This window comes from Schistocerca gregaria, chromosome 3, assembly GCF_023897955.1.
Source record: "Schistocerca gregaria isolate iqSchGreg1 chromosome 3, iqSchGreg1.2, whole genome shotgun sequence".
NCBI classification, from domain to species: Eukaryota; Metazoa; Arthropoda; class Insecta; order Orthoptera; family Acrididae; genus Schistocerca; species Schistocerca gregaria.
In genome coordinates, this window is record NC_064922.1 from 393544390 (window position 1) to 393569890 (window position 25501).

General features: G+C 42.3%; 1 protein-coding gene across 1 annotated transcript in view; it reads right to left on the minus strand.

Annotated features, from left to right (window-relative positions):
• The window catches only part of LOC126354829 (proton-coupled amino acid transporter-like protein CG1139), a 190747-nt gene that overhangs the window by 99040 nt on the left and 66206 nt on the right, over nucleotides 1-25501 (minus strand). The window lies entirely within an intron of this gene.

A 25501-nucleotide genomic window follows, 5' to 3' on the forward strand; every position in this document is an offset into this window, starting at 1 on the left:
TTACTGATTTTAGATTACATTCATATCATTTAATTGAGTAATTGGATGCCAGTTGCAAAAGCAATTTCTCCATTTATTTTTTTTTACACATTGGTTGACATTAACCACGGAAATACAACACTCATAAAGGAAGAACCATAAACAAAAAAGAAATTACTGTTCCACACTATCAGATGTTGAGTGTCAAGCGAAGGACCAAAAATCACGGAAGAGATTATTCCATTCTAAGGTATGCCGTGTGCGGCGCACGAATGTTGCGGCTAGATGCGGCGTATGACGCCAGTGCAAAACGCTATACCTGACCAGTCTGTTACAGAGAGGTGTGTACTGAACATGACAGCACGTTGCAGGTTAACCGACCCTGCACGTGAGATGATCACTGGTGCAAGACGCATAGACACAGAATATCGGAGATTACAGCGTTCCAGAGGTCAAAGGTTTCTATCGTGAATCTTCTACTCTGTCTACAAAAGTGAAGCACCCACAAGGGAAGGAGCAAAAGATACGAAACTTCAGTTCAGAGGATTACGTGATCTTATTTCACTGGTTACAAAAATCTAGATTAATTTACAAAATTCTTGGCAGAATTAGTCAATTTATCAGTACGACGTAACATCCCACTGCCCAAGAGTCATGAACTGATATGGTTGCGAAGTACGTCATAAAGCCGTTGTATCCTCTGATGAGCAAGCTGGCGTACAATTGTTGTAAGTGGTCCTTGATATCCTGGATACTGACATTCGGACCGAGCTGACGTCCGAGCTGGTCCCTGATATGTAATATCAGAGATAGATCATGGGTTCTTCCTGGCCACAGGGGTACCTCAGCATCACGAAGTCACTTGGTAGAGTCACTTGCCTCTATGGACGAGCAGTATCCTGTTGCAAAACGGTTCCATCGTTACGTGAGAGACAAGACATAAGGTTGCAGTATGTCCGTGACGTACGCTTGTACCGTCGGAGTTTCCTCCATCAGTATGAGACTTGAACTAAAAAAAAAAAATGGCTCTGAGCACTATGGGACTTAACGTCTCAGGTCATCAGCCGGCTGCGATGGTCTCGTGGTTCTAGGCGCGCAGTCCGGAACCGTGCGACTGCTACGGTCGCAGGTTCGAATCCTGCGTCGGGCATGGATGTGTGTGATGTCCTTAGGTTATTTAGGTTTAAGTAGTTCTAAGTTCTAGGGGACTAATGACCACAGCAATTGAGTCCCATAGTGCTCAGAGCCATTTGAACCATTTTCAGGTCATCAGTCCCCTAGAACTTAGAATTACTTAAACCTATCTAGCCTAAGGACAGCACACACATCCATGCCCGAGGCAGGATTCGAACCTGCGACCGTAGCGGTCGCGCGGTTCCAGACTGAAGCGCCTAGAACCGCTCGACCACCAGCGGCCGGCCCTTGAACTCAGTTCACACCCAGTGGCTCCCCACACTATGACTCCGATAGTAACACCACTGTGCATCTCGAAAATATTGGAAGAATGAGATTTCTCCTGAGGCAGCCATCATGCTGTCAAAAGATTGTCATCCGAGGTAGTGTAGAACCGCTGAACATAACGCGACGCCATTCATCAGCGTACGATTCCCGCTGACGGCGCCACTCCAAATGCTGCCGTATGTGTTTTGATGCTAGTGGCAGCCCGTGCATGCGACGGTAATTCCCTAGTCCGGTCCAATGGCTCGGAATCACACGGCGATTGTGTATTAATAGGTCCAAGTTTCCCGTTGTGCTAAGAATCGGTGATGATGCTTTAATGAGCATATTCAATCTTGTGATGCAAGATAACCCACAGAAGTTCACAGTCAGTGAACGTGACATAAGAAGAGCGATACTGCCGTGCTGGAGGGAGAATCAACCAATTGGCCCCAGTACTTGAGTAATAGGCTTTGAAATCACCCCTTCCGCCCGCTTCTTTCCGAGCTGACGTTCCTGCTTGGACCTTTTTTTATTACCAGGTAGTATTCTTAGATATGCACCCACTCCCCCCAATAAATGGGAAGGAATATGCCAGGAGATAAATTCGCCGCAGTTAATAACGTAATAACCAATTATAGAAGAAATTATAGGTATATATGGGGGAGATGAAAACTAACAATTACTACTAGAGCTAGTGAACTGCAGACTACCTTGGGTAGGACGCGTGTCAGACGCGATCCATGACTGCCTCTTCCGAGTTCTGTCGAAACATCTACTTGTAGAATGAAGGCTTTCACGACCGAGTGACATGGCTGTTGATATACTTTCCGGGCAAGACCCAGCGGAGCAGCGCCTCTGAGGAAGTCCAGCGCAGTCCTGGACGAAACGTAAGGAGCAGAAAAAGTTCTTGGACCACGACCTCACATCCCGGAAAGTATATCAACAGCCACGAAACATCTACTCCTACCAGTCACCGCGAGGACAGCCTTCTTAGAGGGAGCGATTACTACACAGAATATCTCTACCGTCTGGTTAAACAGAGCTCTGATAGCAAGCGAAATGCCTTATCTCAGGCGAGCTTCGCCGTTCTCGTACCCTGTGTAGCGACCCTTTTTTCTATCCCGACTTCCGTATCTTGCATGAAAGTAGGAATCTTAATTTATCTGTAAATTGACTAGTATTGAGGGGTTTTGTTTTACCCCGGCTAGTTCTTAAATTAACCCCAGTGTGTCACTACACGTATTGTCTTCCCAGTTCTGAAGGAAAAAACCGTAAGTAAATTAATACTAGTGTTTTCAATAGATTCTCGTTCACGTGTTTCAGTTACTAGTCTGCAGTTTATTCTTGGTGAAAATCACGTAACTTAATTATTTATGGATCTAAATCGAAGTAAAGTTCAAGAAGAATTTTCAGTTTCAAATTAACACGTTATTTTATTTAACAATAACTATTAATAAATCAGTTCACTCATACGATCACATTCAAAGGGGTTCTTTGAATAAGTATCTAATCTGGAATCCCGTCAATATCAGAGATACTAAACAATGTTCTGTCACTTTCGATAAAGAGATTGTTCCCGTTTAATATCCATAAACTGTCTCGAACTATGATTACTAGTCACGTGAAGTAAAGCTTTTCCACTATCACAATACAAAGTCCGAATCTGTCCAAAAAATCGTTAATTCCGTAAAATATTTAAATCTTCACACGAAGTGACGTTAAAGTCAGAGAGATTATTGATCAACTCCCCGTTCCTCTAATATGACAAAAGCACTAATTCTGATCTGAAATTAATGCTTCCCAAAAAACAATCTCGTCGCGATTTATTCTTGCGCTCTGGTTTAATAAAGCTCCTGTTGTTTCTCCCTAAAGCTGTTCGTCCTAATTGACTTCGAACAAACTAGAGGATAGAGACTGGAGTATCATAATTGCGTTGTATGTCTATTTATACTTAAGTAAACACTATCTTTGGTGTTCAAGACCAACGTTCTGTGACTATAATATTGATTTTCTCATATATAAGAATAACTAATAATTTAATCATTTCTATCTTCCCCCCCCCCCCCCCCCCATGCTTCCAAAATTTATGATTAAAATTCTTTTCTTTTTCTATTATTTCTTTACTATAGATTTCCCTCTATTTGTCTTATTTCTATTTCGTAAATTACTACTTGTGGAGGGGCTTGGGACATTTTCTGAATTTATATTTCGAGGGCATGGGAGCTAATTTGGGAGCTATCTTGGTTTATTGGCACCGAGAGGCGTTGTAGGTGTTACACCTACCAAAGGGAAAGACAAGTGGTGGTAGAGGGTACCTCCGCCATACACTATACGATGCTTTGCGGAGTGTATATGTAAATGTAGATGCTGATGCCGTCGTCATTTATCGCTGTACCTTCTGCATCGTTTCTTGTGATAGCCACCTTTCGTGTCGACGTCACTTGTGCTGCAGTAAACTGGAGTACCTACGCTTACGAACGACTGAGGCAGAGATAAGTACAGTGCTGGACGGAGTTCGTAGTTTGCCACAGCGAATGGAAAATTTCCGCGTGTCACGTGTCTAACATGGCGTCACACCTTGTATTGGCTGTCGGCGTGACTGTCAAACCCAGCGTTAACAAGACGTATGCGACAGCCGCCTGATCGTACGTTTCCGACACTTGAGACGCTGTATCTTCGAGGCCGCACAGGCGCTAGTATTTTCTCGAGCCGCTGTGTCAAGGATACAGCAGTGAGTATTTCGATTCGTGGAAAACTACAGCTGCTGTGGGAAACATGTTTATGTCAGAGATCAGCGTCAACTATCGCTGGCTGTAGATAGATCGGCCAGAATGCGGGAAAAAACTGGCCTTTTAGATGCTTGATGAGACACGGAGTGCAAAAGGATTTCCACTACGAAACGTAGAGGACATGAGTGTTAGGTGAAACGAGGACATTGAGGGCCCGGAGGAAATGTCTGATGACGTGATAAAGAAGAAATTGGAGTTGATATGGAAACCATTGTGTGTCAAGTTTTAGTGTCAGAATTGAACAGACCTTGCAAAAATTTTGTTCAAATAAGGCGGAGGAAGTTAGAACCAAACAATTATTCAGATAGTGATTAATATCTGTGATACTGGAGAGACACCATCGCACTTTCAGGAAAAGAACTCATTCATACAATCGCGACGTTATCAAAGTCAGATGAATAAAAGAATTTCAGCCAGCTTATCATCTTATTCATCCAAATTCCTGACAAGATTAACATAAAAGAAAATGGAAAAGAAAACAGAGAATCTTTTAGTTCACAACTAAAGTTGCTTTAGGAAAGGCAAAGGCGCCGAAGAGGCAATTCTGACGTTACACTTGATAATGGAAGCAAGATTTAAGAACATTCAAGGAACATACATGGGTTTGTCGGTGTAGAAAAATCGTTCGAGAACATAAAATTGTGTGAGATGTTCGAAACTCGCAGAAAAATAGGAACAAGCTATAGGGAAAGATGGGTAATATACAATACGTCCAAGGACGAAGACTATAAGGCCAAGAGATGCCTGTTCGGGTTATAAAGAGCGGAAGACAAGGATGTAGTCTGGCTATCGAAGAAACAATGACTCAAGAAAAATAAAGGTTCAGGAACAGGTTTAAAATTCAAGATGAGTGGATATCACTGCTAAGATTCACTGATGATCTTGCTACACACAGTGCAAATAAAGACGAATTACAGGACCAGTTAAATGGGATGAACAAACGACTAAACACAGGATATAGACTGAGAATAAACCAAAGAAAGACAAAAGTAATGAGGGACAGAGGAAAGGAGATTAGCGAAAAACTTAACATTAACATTGGAGATTACGTACGAAAGGAAATGAAGAAATTGTCCTAAATTGGAAGAAAAATAACATCTGATAGATGGACGAAGCATGGAGGATGTAGAAAGTGAAATAACATGGGCAAAGAGAGAATTCCTCGTTAAAAAATCTGCTGTTTTAAAACATAATCATTATTTTGGGGAATAAGTTTCAGAGAATCTATCTATGGATCACAGCATTGTATAGAATTCTATCATGGACCATGGGACAACTGACAAAAAAAAAAAAAAATCGAAGCTTTTGAGATCACGTAAATTTTGAACATTTACTGGACTAATAAGGTAACGAATTAGGAACAAGGGGGAAGGGAGAGAAATAATTTATGGAAAACATGGCCAGAAGAAATGATAGGACAAGACAGAGATTATAATATTTTTGTCAGCAGTTTTCTTACTAGTTTTATGTGTGTCCCCAATAGTTTTCCTCCTGTGATAATCTCTTTATTGTAAGTAGAGCGGCTATGTATGTCTTGGCACATGTTAATCAATGGGATATATATTCAAATGACTTGTCACACCCCTTCCCGCCGGCCAGTGTGGGCGAGCGGTTCCCGGCGCTTCAGTCTGGAACCGCGCGGCCGCTACGGTCGCTGGTACGAATCCTCCCTCGGGCATGGATGTGTATGTAATTCTTAGGTTAGTTAGGTTTAAGTAGTTCTAAGTTCTAGTGGACTGATGACCTTACATGTTAAGTCCCATAGTGCGCAGAGCCATTTGAACCATTTGAACACCCGTTCCCACTCCTTCCAAGGCGAACATCAACATCAACCCTTCCTACTCCCTCCCCCACCTTCCCCCCACCTTCTCCACACCTGCTACTCCTCCCTTACCCCTTTTCTGCCCGTCCCCAATTCTATAGGCCAAATGTGTGGCATAAAATTGATGGCACTTTACCATGTTGGTTGTGAGATGTCCACCCCAAGTTGCTCTAGGTCTCCTATTGATCAGGAAAGTCACCGCACTCTGTATGCATGCCAAGCGCACTAAGCTTCACTCATGGTTTGTGCACCACAGCGAGAGAAACGACAGGTATAAGCACAGTAGCTGCATATCTTTGCGTGAGGCATCGCTAAGCACACCGGTAAGGCATGGTGATTATTCTGGACCACGTCCGTCTTTTTAGGGATGCGGCAGGTCCCGACTTTCTGTATACGGACAGCCATGCCCGTCCACACAGGACCGTTGAGGTATCGGACACACTGGAAAGTGAATATATTGAAATATGGGATGGCCTGCGTATTCGCTGGGCTTAAATCCTATAGAATATGCATGGGATGCTCTTGGCAGACGAGTTTCTCAACGAATACCCCCTTCCACGAACGCGCAAGAACTAAAAACCTCATTGAGAGAAGATTGTGACAGTACCCCACAAGGACACCTCAACGGTTTGATAAGCAGCGTGAATAACAGCGGCAGAACATGCATTAATGCTCGAGGAGTGCATATTCCTTATGAACGTTATTTAGCTCCTTATCCTACTTTCCTATGTGGTGAAAACTTGCACCATTTTTGTTACAGATATACTGCTCCACCAATGTGTTTCGTGCTGTCCATTATTGCCTGTGATTGTTCCTGTCCAATAATGTCTCTGTTATTTAGCAATTGCCAAGTGTAGAAATGTTATGATATGACTTGCAGTGAGCAGACTGACTGAACAGAGAGACGACTGTTTGCTCTTAAGATCCCTCGGTCTTTGGCAGAAGCGGCTAACGTTTTTAACGGGCAATGAGTACCGTATCGTTTATCCACTTTGACTAGAGTGGTGTTGCAACCACCAGTTGGAATTATTTTGAGCAACTGCTGGGTTGTTAGCCTTTGTTTTGTTTACGTTTAGCTTTCGTGGCGTAACAGATATCTGACGCAAAGCACCGTTTATTATTAGCCCGCCTCTTAAAGCAATGGCTATGCTTATGAATTTCAAGAGCCATTCTGTATGAACGTCCGTGATAATTGCCAGCTTCAACCAAAACTTCCGTGTTATTGAAATGGATAGTGTGATCACTCACACGCAATGCACTGCAGACGGAGATATGCGCCTATCCTTTGCCTTTCGTAAGCCAAGTTCTGTCGTCCCGACTTCCCATTGGGATGTAATTTACAATCACGACTTCATGACAAGGCACAGTTTGCCTACAGTGGATTTCAACTAGTTCGAAATTTTCTTCGCATTTTTCTTGGTAACAGCTACGTCACATTTTCAATAAATGCAGACCATACTGTCTGTTGATTTCCGAAAGGAAGTTCCAATTGTGTCCTTTCCAACGAGGCCAGAGTGCTCATAGATTTATGAATACTAGCCGTACAATGTCCGGTCGGTGTAAAAACTTGACTGAGGTTCCAAGGGCACTTTCGTGCCGCACAAACGACCACCGCAGACCAGATCGATAATATGCGCCTGTGTTGTTTCCCCCGACAAGGAGTTAGCTGGGTTGAATATCGGTGGTGGAAAAAATTTTCATCGCCAATATTTGGCTCCAAGGGTTGTTTGGAGGCGCCGAGTTGCTGATCACCACGCTTTGTCTCTGGATTAAATTATAAATCGGTCCTTGGATGACTCAGACATTGTTGAAGGTCATCCGTCCGCCAGATGGAAAACATTAAGCTCAGGGACACACTGTTCGAGAAAGGTTGACCGTGTGCCGGCGCCTCGTTAACCCTTTCCCTTCCTTCATCCTCGTACAAAACTAACATGGTAAATCACTGTCCATTATATAATCTAAAGTATCCGGACACCTATAGTGGACAATAATATGAGATGCATCCATCCTTCACCTTTACGACGGCGTGAACATTGCCGGGGACAGTTTCAGTCAGATGTCTGAATGTCAGTGAGGAACGACTTCCTCAAGAGCTGAAACCATAGTAGACAGTGATGTTGGACGCTGGGGTCTGGAGTGAAGTCAGTGTTCCAACCCCTCCCAGACGTGTTCCATTGCGTGCAAGTCGGGACTCTGGGCCGGTCACCCATGCTACTGCCCTTTAAATATTGCCTTATAGATGCTTTTTATAGGTACATTATCAAGCTCATACAAACAGTCATCGTCTCCGATCTGTTCCTATGCTGTACAATGCACTTAAACGCCTTGCTGTTTCTCGGCATTTAGCATTTCCTTACGCGCAACACATCCTAACTACGAAAAACTTTAGAAATGAACAAACTAGTATATTTTGCACATTTTCACTCACTAGTAAGTCACGATATCATTTCTGGGGGAAACTTAAGTTATAGGTATATACACCACTGGCCTCTAAACATGCTAAACGAAGACAAAATGCAGATGATAAACGGGTATTCACTGGACAAATATATTATACTAGAACTGACATGTGATAACATTTTCACGCAATTTGGGTGCATTGATCCTGAGAAATCAGTACCCAGAACAACCACCTCTGACCGTAATAACGGCCTTGATACGCCTGGGCATTGAGACAAACAGAGCTTAGATGGCGTGTACAGGTACAGCTGCCCACAGCTCATCAAGTGTAGTGACTGTCGTATTGTGACGAGCCAGTTTCTCGGCCACCATTGACCAGATGTTTTCAATTTGTGAGAGATCTTGAGAATGTGCTGGCCATGGCAGCTGTAGAACATTTTCTGTAGCCAGAAAGGCCCGTACATGACCTGCAACATGCGGTCGTGCATTATCCTGCAGCAATGCAGGGTTTTGCAGGGATCGAATGAAGGGTAGAGCCACGGGTCGTAACACATCTGCAATGTAACGTCCACTGTTCAAAGTGCCGTCAATACGAACAAGAGGTGACCGAGACGTGCAACCAGTGGCACCCCATACCATCACGCCGGGTGATACGCTAACATGGCGATGACGAATACACGCTTCAAATGTGCGTTTACCGTGATGTCGTCAAACACGGATGCGACCATCATGATGTTGTAAACAGAATCTGGATTCATCCGAAAAAATGACGTATTGCCATTCGTGCACCCGGGTTTGTCGTTGATTGCACCACCGCAGGCGCTCCTGTCTGTGATGCAGCGTGAAGGGTAACCGTAGCCATGGTCTCCGAACTGATAATCCATGCTGCTGCAAACGTCGTCGAACTGTTCGTGCAGATAGTTGTTGTCTTGCAAACGTCCCCACCTATTCTCTCAGGGATCGAGACGGGGCTGCACGATCCGTTACAGCCATGCGGATAAGATGCCTGTCATCTCTACTGCTAGTGATACAAGGGGATTCAGCACAGCGTTCCGTATTACCCTCCTGAACTGACCGATTTCACATTCTGCTAACAGACATTAGATCTCGACCAAAGCGAGGAGCAATGTCGCGATACGATAAACCGCATCGCGATAGGCTACAATCCGAACTTTATCAAAGTCTGAAACGTGATGGTACGTATTTCTGCTCCTTACACGAGGCATTGCAACAACGTTTCACCAGACAACGCCGGTCAGCTGCTGTTTGTGTATGAGAAATCGGTTGGAAACTATCCTCATGTCAGCACGTTGTAGGTGTCACCACCGACGCCAGCCTTGTGTGAATGCTCTGAATAGCTAATCATTTGCATATCACAGCATCTTCTTCCTGTCGGTTAAATTTTACGTCTCTAGCACGTCATCTTCGTGGTGTAGCAATTTTAATGGCCAGTAGTGTATTTTCAGAATACAGAAGCGTTTTGTCAGAATTATATCTAGTGTTACTTTTAGAACATCCTACAGGGAACTCTTTAAAAAAAACTTGGCATTTTGACACTGCTTTACTGTCCAACATAAAGTTCTGTAATTCACTTTAAAACTGCTCCACATAATCTACGTTAAATATGCTATGGCAGGAATCTGAATTCATTCATCTGATTTATATCGCCTCTTAAAAGACGACATGCGCCTTTTCTCTGTTGTTTCAGCAGATATTAGATAACTGCAATTTCATTTTGGAATGTGTAGCTAGAGTCAGCCCATACAAATAGAGCTCATCACGTCTTTCGTAGAACGCCCAGTGTCGTCAGAAAGCGTTGAATTGTTTCCTGTTCCAAACAAAATGGTTTTTAAAATGGAATTTTACGTGGCCACTCGATAGAGTGGTCCCAGATTAGTGCGATATTTGTTAATGCTGAAAGTAAATCACGAAGAATGAACAGTACGCCAGCAGCGACTCAGGAGCGCTGCATGCTTGGCGGCAGCAGTCACTGCGGGCCAGGCAAGTGCTGTCAGTGTTGGAGTACTGGTTAGTCTTCATGGTTTACTTTCCGTGTTAACAAATATCGCACTAATCTGGGACCGCTCTATCGAACGTCGACGTAAAATTCCGCATTAAAAATCACTCGGTTTGTAAACGGAAACAAAATGACGCTTTCTGTCGACACTGCATGACACATGAAAGACATGATTAGCACTATTTGTATGGGCTGGCTCCAGCTACACATAGCTGAAACGAAATTGCAAATATCTCCAGGAACACCAGAAAAAAATTCGCCTGACAACATTTCTCAAGAAATAGAGCAAACATCAATATGATACAAGGACCAGAACATTCTGTACATAGAATTAACGAGGGTTAACGTTAGTACAGAAAGCAATCAGATGAATAACTTCAGATTCCTGCCAGAGCATATTATATTTAATGTAGATAATGTGGTGAAGTTTAAAATTAAATTACAGAACTTTCTGTTGGACAGTAAATTGTATTTTCACATAAGCCCTTAAAATTAAAATTTGGGCTTTTTTTATATTTAGTACTGACACTTTATAGAATAGTCTTTCGCAGTGTTAGTACTTCTATTGAACTTAAATAAAATGCACATCTTTTACTTCTTTCTACATTCTATAAACTGCTGTCGGCAGAATCAGTGGAATACAACTAATGTAATTACAACATGTCTGTACTTTTGTAACTTCCTTCACTACATATGTTATTCATTTTACTTAACTTAATTTACATTAACGCAATGATATTTATTTCTTAGACCAACTGCTTCTTGCAGAACTAGATCTGAAGATTGTCCATACGTCAAACTCAGACTGGTTACGAAAACAAATACAGCATCTATCTACCTAGGACAGCCACGACTTTTGTTTCAGTATACCGACGTTCTTCTGAGAGATTTTGAAAACTCTGATAATCCAACCCACAGAGAAAAGACTGAGATTAGAACTCCACTACTCCCAGATATGAATCACCACATCTTGTCGGTAGCGGCATTTACGTCTGCGATATCGCACAGGGCTCGGGTAATATCAAAAAATTGCGACACTGGAACATTAGCAAATCTCAGCTACCTAGTTATCTTCAAATACCTGGAAAATTACACTCCAGGAAACAACTGTACTCAATTGTTAATGAACTATCTTATCATGATGCACAGTTAATTGAAATAACAGTGTGGCACCTTACAACCTGGAGGGAGGTTTATTCTGAGCAGTGAGAATTGTTAACGAGGACAGCATACAGTGTTTCAAGAGGAAGCCAAAAGGGCTGTTACGGGATGAGATTACGTAGAAAGAGATGCTAATGTCAGATTCAATTTATTGCATGTGTAGTTGCGTCAATATTTGAAAGTTGCTTTCCTAAAAAAATATCCAAAAGATCCATAAAAAATAAGTAAAGCGTGGATAGCTAAGGGAATTAAACTCTTGTATGAGGAAAAGGGAATGTATTACTTGCATATTACAAAAAACACTTCAGTATTATAAGGAAATCATTAAAATGTCGAGAAGTATGCATGTCCCAACAAGAATAAATAACGCAAATCATAAGATTAAAACTCTATGAGATATTGTAAAATGAGAGACAAGACAGCCAGTCATTGTACAAGATTCATGACAATTAAACTACATGACAATTTTTGACTGATAATTCACAAGTTGCAACTACTTTCAACAATCATCTTCTAAAATGTCATTCCAGAAAACTTTAAGCATCCTTCACTGAAATTAATACAATTATAAAAACTCTAAAAAACAAAAGTTCTTCTGTGGTTGATGCTATTTCAAATAGAATTCTGCAAAAGTTGTTCCAACTTAATAACTAATGTCCTTAATGATATATGCAATGCATCACTGGCACATGGAATTTTTCCAGACAGGTTAAAATATGCGATAACTAAACCACTTTATAAGAAAAGTGACAAGGCAGACTTAAACAATTGGCATCCAGTTTCCTTAGTGACAGCTTTTTCCAAAACAATCGAAAAAGCAATGCGCTCGAGAGTAGTCTCTCACTTAAGTGGAAACATACACTTAGAATACTACAGTTTGGGCTCCAGACAGATTGCTCATCTGTGAATGCTATTTAAACATTCGCTCATCAAATAGTGCAAGCCTTAGATATTAATGTACCACCTGTTGGTATTTTTTGTGGTCTTTCCAAGGCCTTCGATTGTTTAGATCATGATACTCTCTCAGAAAAAGTAATTTTTTTCTATTTGATGGCTTGACACACGGATGCTTTGAATCATACTTGACAAACAGAATGAAACATTTTATGCTAAATAATTAAGATAACGTCGGGAAGGTGGAAAATTTTAGTGGTTGAGATAAAAATCACAGCCCAAAGGGCTCAGATCTAGGTCCACTTCTATTCCTTATTAATGCGAATGACCTTCCATGTAACATTCAACAAGCAAAATTGGTACTTTTTGCAGACGATACTAGTGATACAATTAATTCTATTAGAGAGAAAGCAACAAAAGAGTTATTAAACGATATTTCCAAAGAAGTATTAAGTGATTATCTGAAAATGGACACTCTTTAATTTTTGAAAAACGTCTTACATTCAGTTCTGTACAATAAAACGAGTCATACCAACAACTTAGAGTAGAGTGCTCCAAATATCTGGGTGTGTGTATTGATGAAAACTAGAACGAGAAGAAGCACACTACTTAGCTGATCAGATAATTAAGTTCAGCTACTTTTGCTCTTCATACAATCGATAATCTTGAAAACAAACGTATCGGCCTCCTGACATATTTTGCATATTTCCGCTCAGTAATGTTGTACGGAATAATTTTCTGGGGAAACTCATCAAAGTATTGACTGCACAAGAGCGAGCAGTAAGAATAATACGTGGTGTTCACCCACGGACGTCGTCTAGGCACCTATTCAAGGAGTTACGCATTTTAACTGCGCCCTCACAATACGTAGTTTCGATAATGAAATTAGTCATAATTAATCCATTGCAGTTTGAGTGATGTACATACCTAAAACACTAGACGGAAAAATGACCTTTATTGCCCATTATTAATGTTGTCGGTGGCTATGAGACGAGTTCAGTATGCAGCAATAAAATTTTTTGATCGTCTGCGAATGACATAAAATGTCTGACAGGTAGCAAAACAAGTTTTAAATCTAATTTAAAATCATTTCTCCTGGACAACTCTTCATATTCCATTGACGAATCTCTACTTGGAGAAAGATAAGCTTGTTTCAAGTGTAATGGCATGAGTAGATATAAAATGATGTGTTCATTAATGTTAACATCAAACATGTATACATATCTTGTAAGCTGACTCGTTGCACATCATTTCCATAGAAGAATCGTTCAGATGACCTATAAAACACATAGCTAATTAGCTAACTAACTAACTATCAACGTCCCTATAGAACAACACATTTCAAGTTACTCGATATTTATAACGTTTAAGGAAGAACTCGAATACATTGGCCCGTAGTCGGCCCTTTTGAATAATAGAACTTGTTTCGATGACCGACTAGAATTCCAATGTTCTGACTAAAACTCTGAGGTTCTCCCTCAAATGAGTCGTAGGATCACTCCTCGCGGTTCCTATCAGAACTTCTATCCAACAGTGACTCTCTTTATCAGCATCAGTTCTGTCACGATGACGCGCGGATGAAGTCTGTGGGAGTCACGATTAACTGCTACATTGGAAGTTCAACTTTTTGTTGGTGTGTTCCACAATCCTTATACTACACATTGTAACGAGAAAGGTGGTGAAACTGCACCCCCGTAGATCAAAGTGCCCATTTCAAATTCCGAAGACCGATACATAATTTACATACCAGAGAAGTTTTTCAACTTTGCTCCTACCACCTTCTTCTTTTTCTCTAACTGTCGTGTCAGAATCCTCAGACGACTTCATAGACTGCTGCTCTAACCTCTGCCAGAACAAAGAGATTTTCAGAGAGAGTCGTTTTCCATTCTCTGATTTCTCCAAACACGATATATGTGAACTGCCATATACTCACTTGTAGTCTATTTGGTCTTCTGGTATTACAAGCAGCAGGTAGTAATTTTTACCCGATACTACATCAGCTAGGTACATTATCGGTATTATTAATTCTCTATACGTACAAACTATATCGGGAACATAATTGCTTTATCTATTCAGGTTCTGTGGCTTTTATCCAAGTAGTGACTGTTGACGAAGACCATAACCAGCCGCAGATACTTCTAAGAAGGCATATTTGCTCGTGATACATGCTTTCGGGCCATTATACCAAGCTCCAGATAACTTTTCTTGCTTTGGTGCCGTGTCAGACTATCTTCTGCCCCTGTCTTTTTCAGTAGTAAAAGATGTTTCGTTCGTTTTTTCGTACAAGATACAATTTTGCAAATGGCTTGGTAGCAAATTAATTTATTCACCCTTACTCTTCTCGATACAGATTCAGCAGAACACAACTGTGACGAGAACAAAACATACATTAAACACCGATGAGCCAAAACGTTTGTGACCACCTGCTTAATAGCTTCTTTGTTCGTCTTTGAAACGAAATACACCACTGATTTTGCGTATCTGGGATCAGACAGTGCGTTGGTAGGTTTTTGGAGGTATGTGGCATTAGATGTCTTCGAATGGATCACGTAATTAAGATAAATAACGGGCCGCTGATACGCGTACGTGGTGATGGCGCCCGATAGCGACCCAGATGTGTTCCATAGGACATGCATCAGACGAAGCTGGTCGCCGAGGCATCAACGTGAATTCACCTCGAACCACTGATGCACGGTTCTGGCTCCGAGATACGGACAGTTTTACTACTGAAATGAGACATCGCCTCCGGGGAAGACATCAAGGGAAGACATGCAAGTGGTTCACAGTGGTCAGCGTGTCTTCGATTATGACCACAGGTCCAGTGCAAGTGCAGGTGAATGTCTAACATATAGAAAATATGGACAATATGTAGGCAATACAGCTCCTACCAGCCTGCGTCCGTGGCGCTCTCCATGTTCTGAGCTGCCGTTCACCCCGATGACGACGGTTTTGGAGATAATCATCGGTCTAGTGTGGTAAAAATATGATTAATCCGAAGAGACGACACGTTCCCAATGATCGACGGTCGCATCCCGACGGTCCTGTGCCCACTGCGATCGTAACTGACGATCTCGTTAGATCAGTATGTGAACGCGTAAGGGTGGTCTGTTGCGGAGCTGCACGTTCAACAATGTACGATGGACGGTGTGTTGCGAACCACTTGTGCGTCCACCAGCTTTGTGCTCTTTCGGCAGAGTTGCCACAGATCAGCATCTATCCTACTTTACAGAGCAGTCTAGCCTCCGAACGCCGCCTTATGTGAAGAGTCGTGGACGTCCTACCATTTACCTGCTATTGGTAGTTTCACTGTCTTTCGACGTCTTTTGTAGATGCTCACGACAGTAGCACTTGAACATACCTCACTATACTCCTCTCCCCCTTCTTCTCTTTCCCCCCTTTCTGATAAATATGGAATAAAGTGCCTATCTTGCAATATTTCTTTGTTGGTCATATATAAAAGATTTTGTAATTTTACTAATATATAACTATTTGTATTTGGACTTTGTCAACCTCTTACTAGCCTTTTTTATTTTGTGCCACATCTGTACTTCTTGACATTGGGTCACGTTGTTGCTTATGGTCTTGAGCTTATGCTATTCTGGATCTGTCTAATTTTATGCACCCTTTTCCTATAACGTTTTACTTTGTCTGTTTAATTATTATTATGACAGTGTACTTATTAACCCATTAGTTTTATTGGCACATAGTGTTACGTTATTTTGGGAATATTATTTTTGGTTGTGCTTGGCATTGGTGCAATTTTCCAGGTACTTCAGTCACACATCTGCATTCAAAATGAAATATGTTTGTTTGCGACTGTATTGACAATGCAGTTTTCCTTTTTGTTCCTATTGTGTAATATGTGTCTAATTCTATTTCGATGTCTGTACTTGTACTGTCTACACTGTCAACATTTAAATGAAGCGAGTTCAACTGTAATATTTTATTACTGTGACATTTTTAATGTAATAAACCTACTTGGCTTCGCTTTAGTTGCGACTTTACGTCTGTCATAATTGTCGGTAGGACGTATAAACAATTTTTGTTTGCGTTTGGCTTTGTAAAATGTCTCATTTCGGCCGGCCGATGTGGCCGAGCGGTTCTAGGCACGTCAATCTGGAACCGCGCGCCGCTACGGTCGCAGGTTCGAATCCTGCTTCGGACATGGATGTTTGTGATGACCTTAGGTTAGTTAGGTCTAAGTAGTTCTAAGTTGTAGGGGACTGATGACCTCAGATGTTAGGTCCCATAGTGCTCAGAGCCATTTGAACCATTGTTTGTCTCATTTCTTTCTTTCTATGGACGTTAATCATATGTCTGTGTACATTTCAACCCTTTGATTTTATTGTCAAATATTACGTATGTTTTTTTGGCTTTATGGTTTTCTGACTGTTCTTGGCATTCATACAATTATCCTACTGCTTTCGTTACAGCTTGACTGTAAACGAAAAAATATGCACTACTGGCCATTAAAATTGCTACAAAACGAAGAGAGACTACGTTGGGTAATGTGCAATCAGTTAATTACACGTCTTCCGAAATTTAAAATGCATACGTGTCAGTCACATAGCGGGAACACATTCCATCCATGACACAGTGTAAGCACAATGTCCTGTCAGTAATATGAAGATGAGAATATATACACTACAGCATCATGATGATCGCAACCGTGTTTGGCGGTGAACGCGTGTATTCGTCATCGCCATACTGGCGTATCACCCGGTGTGATGGTATGGGGTGCCATTGATTACCCGTGGCTCTATCCTTCATCCGATCACTGCGAAACCCTACATTTCAGTAGGATAATGTACGACCGCATTTTGCAGGTCCTGTACGGGCCTTTCTGGATACAGAAAATGTTCGACTGCTGCCCTGGCGAGCACATTCTTCAGATCTCTCACCAATTGAAAACGTCTGCTCAATGGTGGCCCAGCAACTGGCCCGTCACAATACGCCAGTCACTAAGCTTGATGAAGTGTGGTATCGTGTTGAAGCTGCTTGGGCAGCTGTACCTGTACACGCCATGCAAGCTCTGTTTGACTCAATGCCCAGGCGTATCAAGGCCTTATTATGGCCAGAGGTGATTCTTCTGGGTACTGATCTCTCAGGATCTATGCACCCAAATTGCGTGAAAATGTAATCACATGTCAGTTCTAGTATAATATATTTGTCCAATGAATACCAGTTTATCATCTGCATTTCTTCTTGGTGTAGAAATTTTAATGGGCAGTAGTGTAATACACATAGTGTCACATGTATTCGCTGAAGTGAAATGCCATAAGTGTTAAATTCACGTCGTAACCGACATAATCAAGGTTGGAACCGATAGGTCATGCAGCTTTGGGCAGAGCTTCCACTCCCAGAAACTGTTAATAGGTGGTGCTAGTGTACCATTATATCGTTTAATTTACATCAAAAAGTTTTTAATAACTAACATACTCTACAAATAATGAATTAATTGCTGACATTTTTGTGTCCCAAAGAGAAATCAACTGCCATCAACATGGAATCTTAACGATGGTACATTTAATGTCTGATTCGTAGAGTATGTTATATATTAAAAATTTGTTATGTAAGTTAAACGACTTAATGGTACACTAGTGCCATCTGTCGACGGTTTCTGCAAGTGCACGCTCTACCCTGAGCTGCACATCCCTTTACTTTCTACCTTGTTGATGTCGACTTAATGACGATAAACTGACAAACCAAAGTGTCTACATTATATGATGGCTAGAATGTGTTTCCGTTATGTGAGTGATACGTATGCACTTTCAATTACCGAAGGTATGGAAATTATCCCCCCATGAACCATGGACCTTGCCGTTGGTGGGGAGGCTTGCGTGCCTCAGCGATACAGATGGCCGTACCGTAGGTGCAACCACAACGGAGGGGTATCTGTTGAGAGGCCAGACAAACATGTGGTTCCTGAAGTGGGGCAGCAGCCTTTTCAGTAGTTGCAGGGGCAACAGTCTGGATGATTGACTGATCTGGCCTTGCAACATTAACCAAAACGGCCTTGCTGTGCTGGTACTGCGAACGGCTGAAAGCAAGGGGAAACTACAGCCGCAATTTTTCCCGAGGACATGCAGCTTTACTGTATGATTAAATGATGATGGCGTCCTCTTGGGTAAAATATTCCGGAGGTAAAATAGTCCCCCATTCGGATCTCCGGGCGGGGACTACTCAAGAGGACGTCGTTATCAGGAGAAAAAAAAACTGGCGTTCTACGGATCGGAGCGTGGAATGTCAGATCCCTTAATCGGGCAGGTAGGTTAGAAAATTTAAAAAGGGAAATGGATAGGTTAAAGTTAGATATAGTGGGAATTAGTGAAGTTCGATGGCAGGAGGAACAAGACTTCTGGTCAGGTGACTACAGGGTTATAAACACAAAATCAAATAGGGGTAATGCAGGAGTAGGTTTAATAATGAATAGGAAAATAGGAATGCGGGTAAGCTACTACAAACAGCATAGTGAACGCATTATTGTGGCCAAGATAGATACGAAGCCCACACCTACTACAGTAGTACAAGTTTATATGCCAACTAGCTCTGCAGATGACGAAGAAATTGAAGAAATGTACGATGAAATAAAAGAAATTATTCAGATAGTGAAGGGAGACGAAAATTTAATAGTCATGGGTGACTGGAATTCGAGTGTAGGAAAAGGGAGAGAAGGAAACATAGTAGGTGAATATGGATTGGGGCTAAGAAATGAAAGAGGAAGCCGTCTGGTAGAATTTTTCACAGAGCACTACTTAATCATAGCTAACACTTGGTTTAAGAATCATGAAAGAAGGTTGTATACATGGAAGAACCCTGGAGATACTAAAAGGTATCAGATAGATTATATAATGGTAAGACAGGGATTTAGGAACCAGGTTTTAAGTTGTAAGACATTTCCAGGGGCAGATGTGGGCTCTGACCACAATCTATTGGTTATGACCTGTAGATTAAAACTCAAGAAACTGCAAAAATGTGGGAAATTAAGGAGATGGGACCTGGATAAACTGAAAGAACCAGAGGTTGTACAGAGTTTCAGGGAGAGCATAAGGGAACAATTGACAGGAATGGGGGAAAGAAATACAGTAGAAGAAGAATGGGTAGCTCTGAGAGATGAAGTAGTGAAGGCAGCAGAGGATAAAGTAGGTAAAAAGGCGAGGGCTGCTAGAAATCCTTGGGTAACAGAAGAAATATTGAATTTAATTGATGAAAGGAGAAAATATAAAAATGCAGTAAATGAAGCAGGCAAAAAGGAATACAAACGTCTCAAAAATGAGATCGACAGGAAGTGCAAAATGGCTAAACAAGGATGGATAGAGGACAAATGTAAGGATGTAGAGGCTTATCTCACTAGGGGTAAGATAGATACTGCCTACAGGAAAATTAAAGAGACCTTTGGAGAGAAGAGAACTACGTGTATGAATATCAAGAGCTCAGATGGCAACCCAGTTCTAAGCAAAGAAGGGAAGGCAGAAAGGTGGAAGGAGTATATTGAAGGTTTATACAAGGGCGTTGTACTTGAGGACAATATTATGGAAATGGAAAAGGATGTAGATGAAGACGAAATGGGAGATACGATATTGCGTGAAGAGTTTGACAGAGCACTGAAAGACCTGATCGAAACAAGGCCCCCGGAGTAGACAACATTGCATTAGAACTACTGACGGCCTTGGGAGAGCCAGTCATGACAAAACTCTACCAGCTGGTGAGCAAGATGTATGACACAGGCGAAATACCCTCAGACTTCAAGAAGAATATAATAATTCCAATCCCAAAGAAAGCAGGTGCTGACAGATGTGAAAATTACCAAACTATCAGTTTAATAAGTCACAGCTGCAAAATACTAACGCGAATTCTTTACAGACGAATGGAGAAACTGGTAGATGCGGACCTTGGGGAGGATCAGTTTGGATTTCGTAGAAATGTTGGAACACGTGACGCAATACTGACCTTACGACTTATCTTAGAAGAAAGATTAAGAAAAGGCAAACCTACGTTTCTAGCATTTGTAGACTTAGAGAAAGCTTTTGACACTGTTGACTGGAATACTCTTTTTCAGATTCTAAAGGTGGGAGGGGTAAAATACAGGGAGCGAAAGACTATTTACAATTTGTACAGAAACCAGATGGCAGTCATAAGAGTCGAGGGGCATGAAAGGGAAGCAGTGGTTGGGAAAGGAGTGAGACAGGGTTGTAGCCTCTCCCCGATGTTATTAAATCTGTATATTGAGCAAGCTGTAAAGGAAACAAAAGAAAAATTTGGAGTAGGTATTAAAATTCATGGAGAAGAAGTAAAAACTTTGAGGTTCGCCGATGACATTGTAATTCTGTCAGAGACGGCAAAGGACTTGGAAGAGCAGTTGAATGGAATGGACAGTGTCTTGAAAGGAGGATATAAGATGAACATCAACAAAAGCAAAACGAGGGTAATGGAATGTAGTCGAATAAAGTCGGGTGATGCTGAGGGAATTAGATTAGGAAATGAGACACTTAAAGTAGTAAAGGAGTTTTGCTATTTAGGAAGTAAAATAACTGATGATGGTCGAAGTAGAGAGGATATAAAATTTAGACTGGCAATGACAAGGAAAGCGTTTCTGAAGAAGAGAAATTTGTTAACATCGAATATAGATTTATGTATCAGGAAGTCGTTTCTGAAAGTATTTGTTTGGAGTGTAGCCATGTATAGAAGTGAAACATGGACGATAACTAGTTTGGACAAGAAGAGAATAGAAGCTTTCGAAATGTGGTGCTACAGAAGAATACTGAAGATAAGGTGGATAGATCACGTAACTAATGAGGAGGTATTGAATAGGATTGGGGAGAAGAGAAGTTTGTGGCACAACTTGACTAGAAGAATGGATCGGTTGGTAAGACATGTTTTGAGGCATCAAGGGATCACAAATTTAGCATTGGAGGGCAGTGTGGAGGGTAAAAATCGTAGAGGGAGACCGAGAGATGAGTACACTAAGCAATTCAGAACGATGTAGGTTGATGTAGGTACTGGGAGATGAAGCAGCTTGCACAGGATAGAGTAGCATGGAGAGCTGCATCAAACCAGTCTCAGGACTGAAAACAACAACAACAACATGGAAATTATTTATTATAAATTACTCAACGTTGGATAATTGTTGTTTCATGGCATTGTAAAATTCTTCTTTAATGTTTTCGCTCGTTTGTTATGGTTGTTGATCAGATAGCACCAAGCTTCTGTCGAAAGCAGTCAATGTGAAATAAAGAATTATTAACGCTCTGCGCTTCAGAAGAAATTTCTTTCCATTAAATCGACAGATCGCTTCCATCACATAAATATCTGTAATCTAATGTGACAGTTTAAAGAAATGGTTTTGATACAGAATGTGCAATGATTCTGCTGTCTCCGTAGTACTTCCCGCTTTAGGGTCATGCAAATAAGTTAGGGACATGCAATAGTAATATTTCCGTAACATAGTACCTAATTAAGAAAGACCAGAAATAGTAATACTATATATGTATCCATTGGTTACACGTCTCGCAGATGTGTTACGACCCGTGGCTCTATCCTTCTTTCGATCCCTGCGAAACCCTACATTTCAGAGAGTTCCGCAACCAGAAAATTGGAATAGGGATCAAAATAACCATCATTTCCCCCATTTTTATTGCTCATGAAAACCACTTATTGCACGTTGTACCACTATACAGCGAGACCTTCAGAGGTCGTTCTCCAGATTTCTGTACGCACCGGTACCTCTAAAGCCCAGCAGCACATACTCTTGCATTGATGCACCCCTGTATTCGTCGTGGCATACTATCCACAAGTTCATGAAGGTACTGTTGGTCCAGATTGTCCCACTCCTCAATGGCGATTCGGCTTACATCCCTCAGAGTTGTTGGTGGGTGACGCCGTCCATAATCAGCCCTCTTCAATCTATCCCAGGCATGTTAAATATGGTTCATGTGCGTAGAACATGCTGGCCACTCTAGTCGAGCGATGTCGTTATCCTGAAGGAAGTCATTCACAAGACGTGCGCATTGGGGGCGCGTATTGTCGTCCATGAAGACGAATGCCTCGCCAATATGCTGCTGATATGATTGCACTATCGGTCGGAGTATGGCATTGACGTATCATAGAGCTGTTACGTCTCCTTCCATGACCACCAGCGACGTACGTCGGCCCAACATAATGCCATTCCAAAACAGTAGGAAATCTCCACCTGGCTGGACTCGCTGAGCAGTGTGTTAAGGCGTTCAGCCTGACCGGGTTGCCTCCAAACACGTCTCCGACGATTGTCTGGTTGAAGGCATATTCGACACTCATTGGTGAAGAGAACGTGATGCCAATCCTGAGCGGTCCATTCGGTATGTTGTTGGGCCCCTCTGTACCGCGTTGCATGGTGTCGTGGCTGCAATGGTGGACCTCGCCATGGGGGCGGGAGTGAAGCTTGCGCATCATGCAGTCTTTTACGTACAGGTTGAGTCGTAGCACGACGTCCTGTGGCTTCACGAAAAACATAATTCAATATGGTGGCGTTGCTGTCAGGGTTCCTCCGAGCCATAATCTCCTCCATCTCCGAACAACATCGCATTGGTTCACTCCGAGAGACCTGGACACTTCCCTTGCTGAGAGCCCTTCCTGGCACAAAGTACCAATGCGGACGCGATCGAACTGCGGTATTGGTCGTCTAGGCATGGTTGAACTACTGATAACACGAGCCGCGTACCTCCTTCCTGGTGGAGTGACTGGAACAGATCGGCTGTCGAATTCTCCGTCTAATAGGCGCTGCTCATGCATGGTTGTTTACATATTTGGGTGGGTTTAGTGACGTCTCTCAACAGTCAACGGGACTGTGTCTGTGATTCAATATCCACAGTTAACGTCTACCTTCAGGAGTTCTGGGAACTCTTATTTTGATGTATGTGTGTGTGTGTGTGTGTGTGTGTGTGTGTGTGTGTGTAGGTTGTTGTTGTTGTTATTGTGGTCTTCAGTCATCCAGAGACTGGTTTGATGCAGGTCTCTATGCTATTATATCCTGTGCAAGCTTCTTATTTATTACTGTAACGTTGCAATCTACATCCTTCTGAATCTTTTTAGTGTATTCAAGCCTTGGTCTCCCTCTACGATTTTTACCCTCCGCGCTTTCTTCCAATAGTAAATTGATGATCTCTTGGTGCCCTGAAAGTGTCCTACCAACAGATCCTTTCTTCTAGTCACGTTGTGCTACAAGTTCCTCTTCTCCCCTACTTTATACGGTACCTCCTCATTAGTTACGGGGTCAACCCATCCAATATTTCGCATGCTCCTGTAGCACAACATTTCGAAAGCTTCTATTCTCTTCTTGTGTAAACTATTTATCGTCCGTATTCTACTTCCATACATGGCTAATGGTTTGTGATTAGAATACTACTAGAATACTACTATGAAATCTGAATCACCTGGGATATTATAATTCTAGCTATTCATGGACTAAAACTACTACCCTCACAGATCCAGCAGCTGGAGAGGTCCCTCTCATATCGTCCATACAAATGCTACCAGCCATTTTTCCATTCATCGTAAGCGACTTCAACTCCCAATCGAGATTTCTTTTGCAGTAACGACAAACAACGCCCAACGTCAGACAGAGGGTGAAAGAGGAAATGGACAAAGAGGGGGTGGGAGGAAATGGTCACAGAGAGGATGGGCAGAGAGCAAATGGGGGAAGAGGCTATGGACAGAGAGAGAGTAGGAGTAGTATTTGAACAAAGAGACGGGTGAGGAAGAGATGGACAGAGAGAGGAGGTAGAAGAAGATAAGGTTTTCTATTCAGTTCCCAGGCATATTTAGCGACTGCGAAGCATTTCTGAGACCAGTAGTTTTCTACAAATTTCTACTGCCTTTCAGGTAATATTATGTCGTATTGATTGATGTCTGTATGGATAACCGTCAAGCTACAAATTTTATGTAATTCTTCATGCAGGCAACTAAATCAGCCATAGCAGAGCATTGTCTGGAACTTGGTCATTCAATGGATTACAATGACACCAAGATTGTGGCACAGACCTCAAGATTTTGGGACAGTGTCATTAAAGAAGGAATTGAGATTAAGGTCACAAACAATCTAATCAACCGTGACTCGGGATACCAAATCAGCACTGTCTGGAATCCAGCGCTTGAGCATGTGAAAACTCAACGCAGGACACTCCGGGATTCTGCAAGAAATATAAGTGGAGACCGAGAGAACAGCCGTGAGACAAGGTGTTGGACATTAGAGATCAGATCTGACACACCCCAGATCATGAACTCGACTTCAGAAGACGGCCAGGCCGGGCGCGGACGGCGGAGGGAACACCGGCGACCAGAGAGGGACAATGTAGCCGCGTCTAGCGGGCGCGGACCTCAGATGGGACACACGACGCGGCGCGGACCGATTAGGGAGCGCCCAGCATGCAACAGAAGTGGAAACCGTACCTAGGAGTGACCATGGACAAACAACTTACATGGAAGCGCCACATCGACGACGTCCGCGCTAACGTGTCACGAAGGATAGGGACACTTTTCCCCTTCATCAACGAAGGCTCGGACCTATCGATAGCCAACGGACTGTTGATATTCAGGATGTACATTCGCCCCATCTTTGACTATGCCTGTGAGGTATGGGGCAATGCAGCAAAGACACATCTTCAGCGCCTTCAATCGCTCCAGAATAAGATACTTCGCCGTGTTTTCCACGTTCCCCCGCAGTTTCCACACCGATACATTCATGAAGCAGCCGAAGAATTGGAGGTACCGCAGAGACATAAGCAGCTTGCACGACGATTTTATGCCAGGACTGAAACTTCGACCAACCCACTGATACGACACCTTGGAGCACCGCCTCAGCCAAGGGAACGCTATGCGCGACCCATTGCCATGCTTGAAAGGTAAAAATGTAAAAAGAAAACAATCCGAAATACGACGGAATGTGCACCCAAGATGGAAACTGATTCATGCCCGCCCACACCCATGACACACAAACAAATAAAGATGTTCAACACAAACCTACCC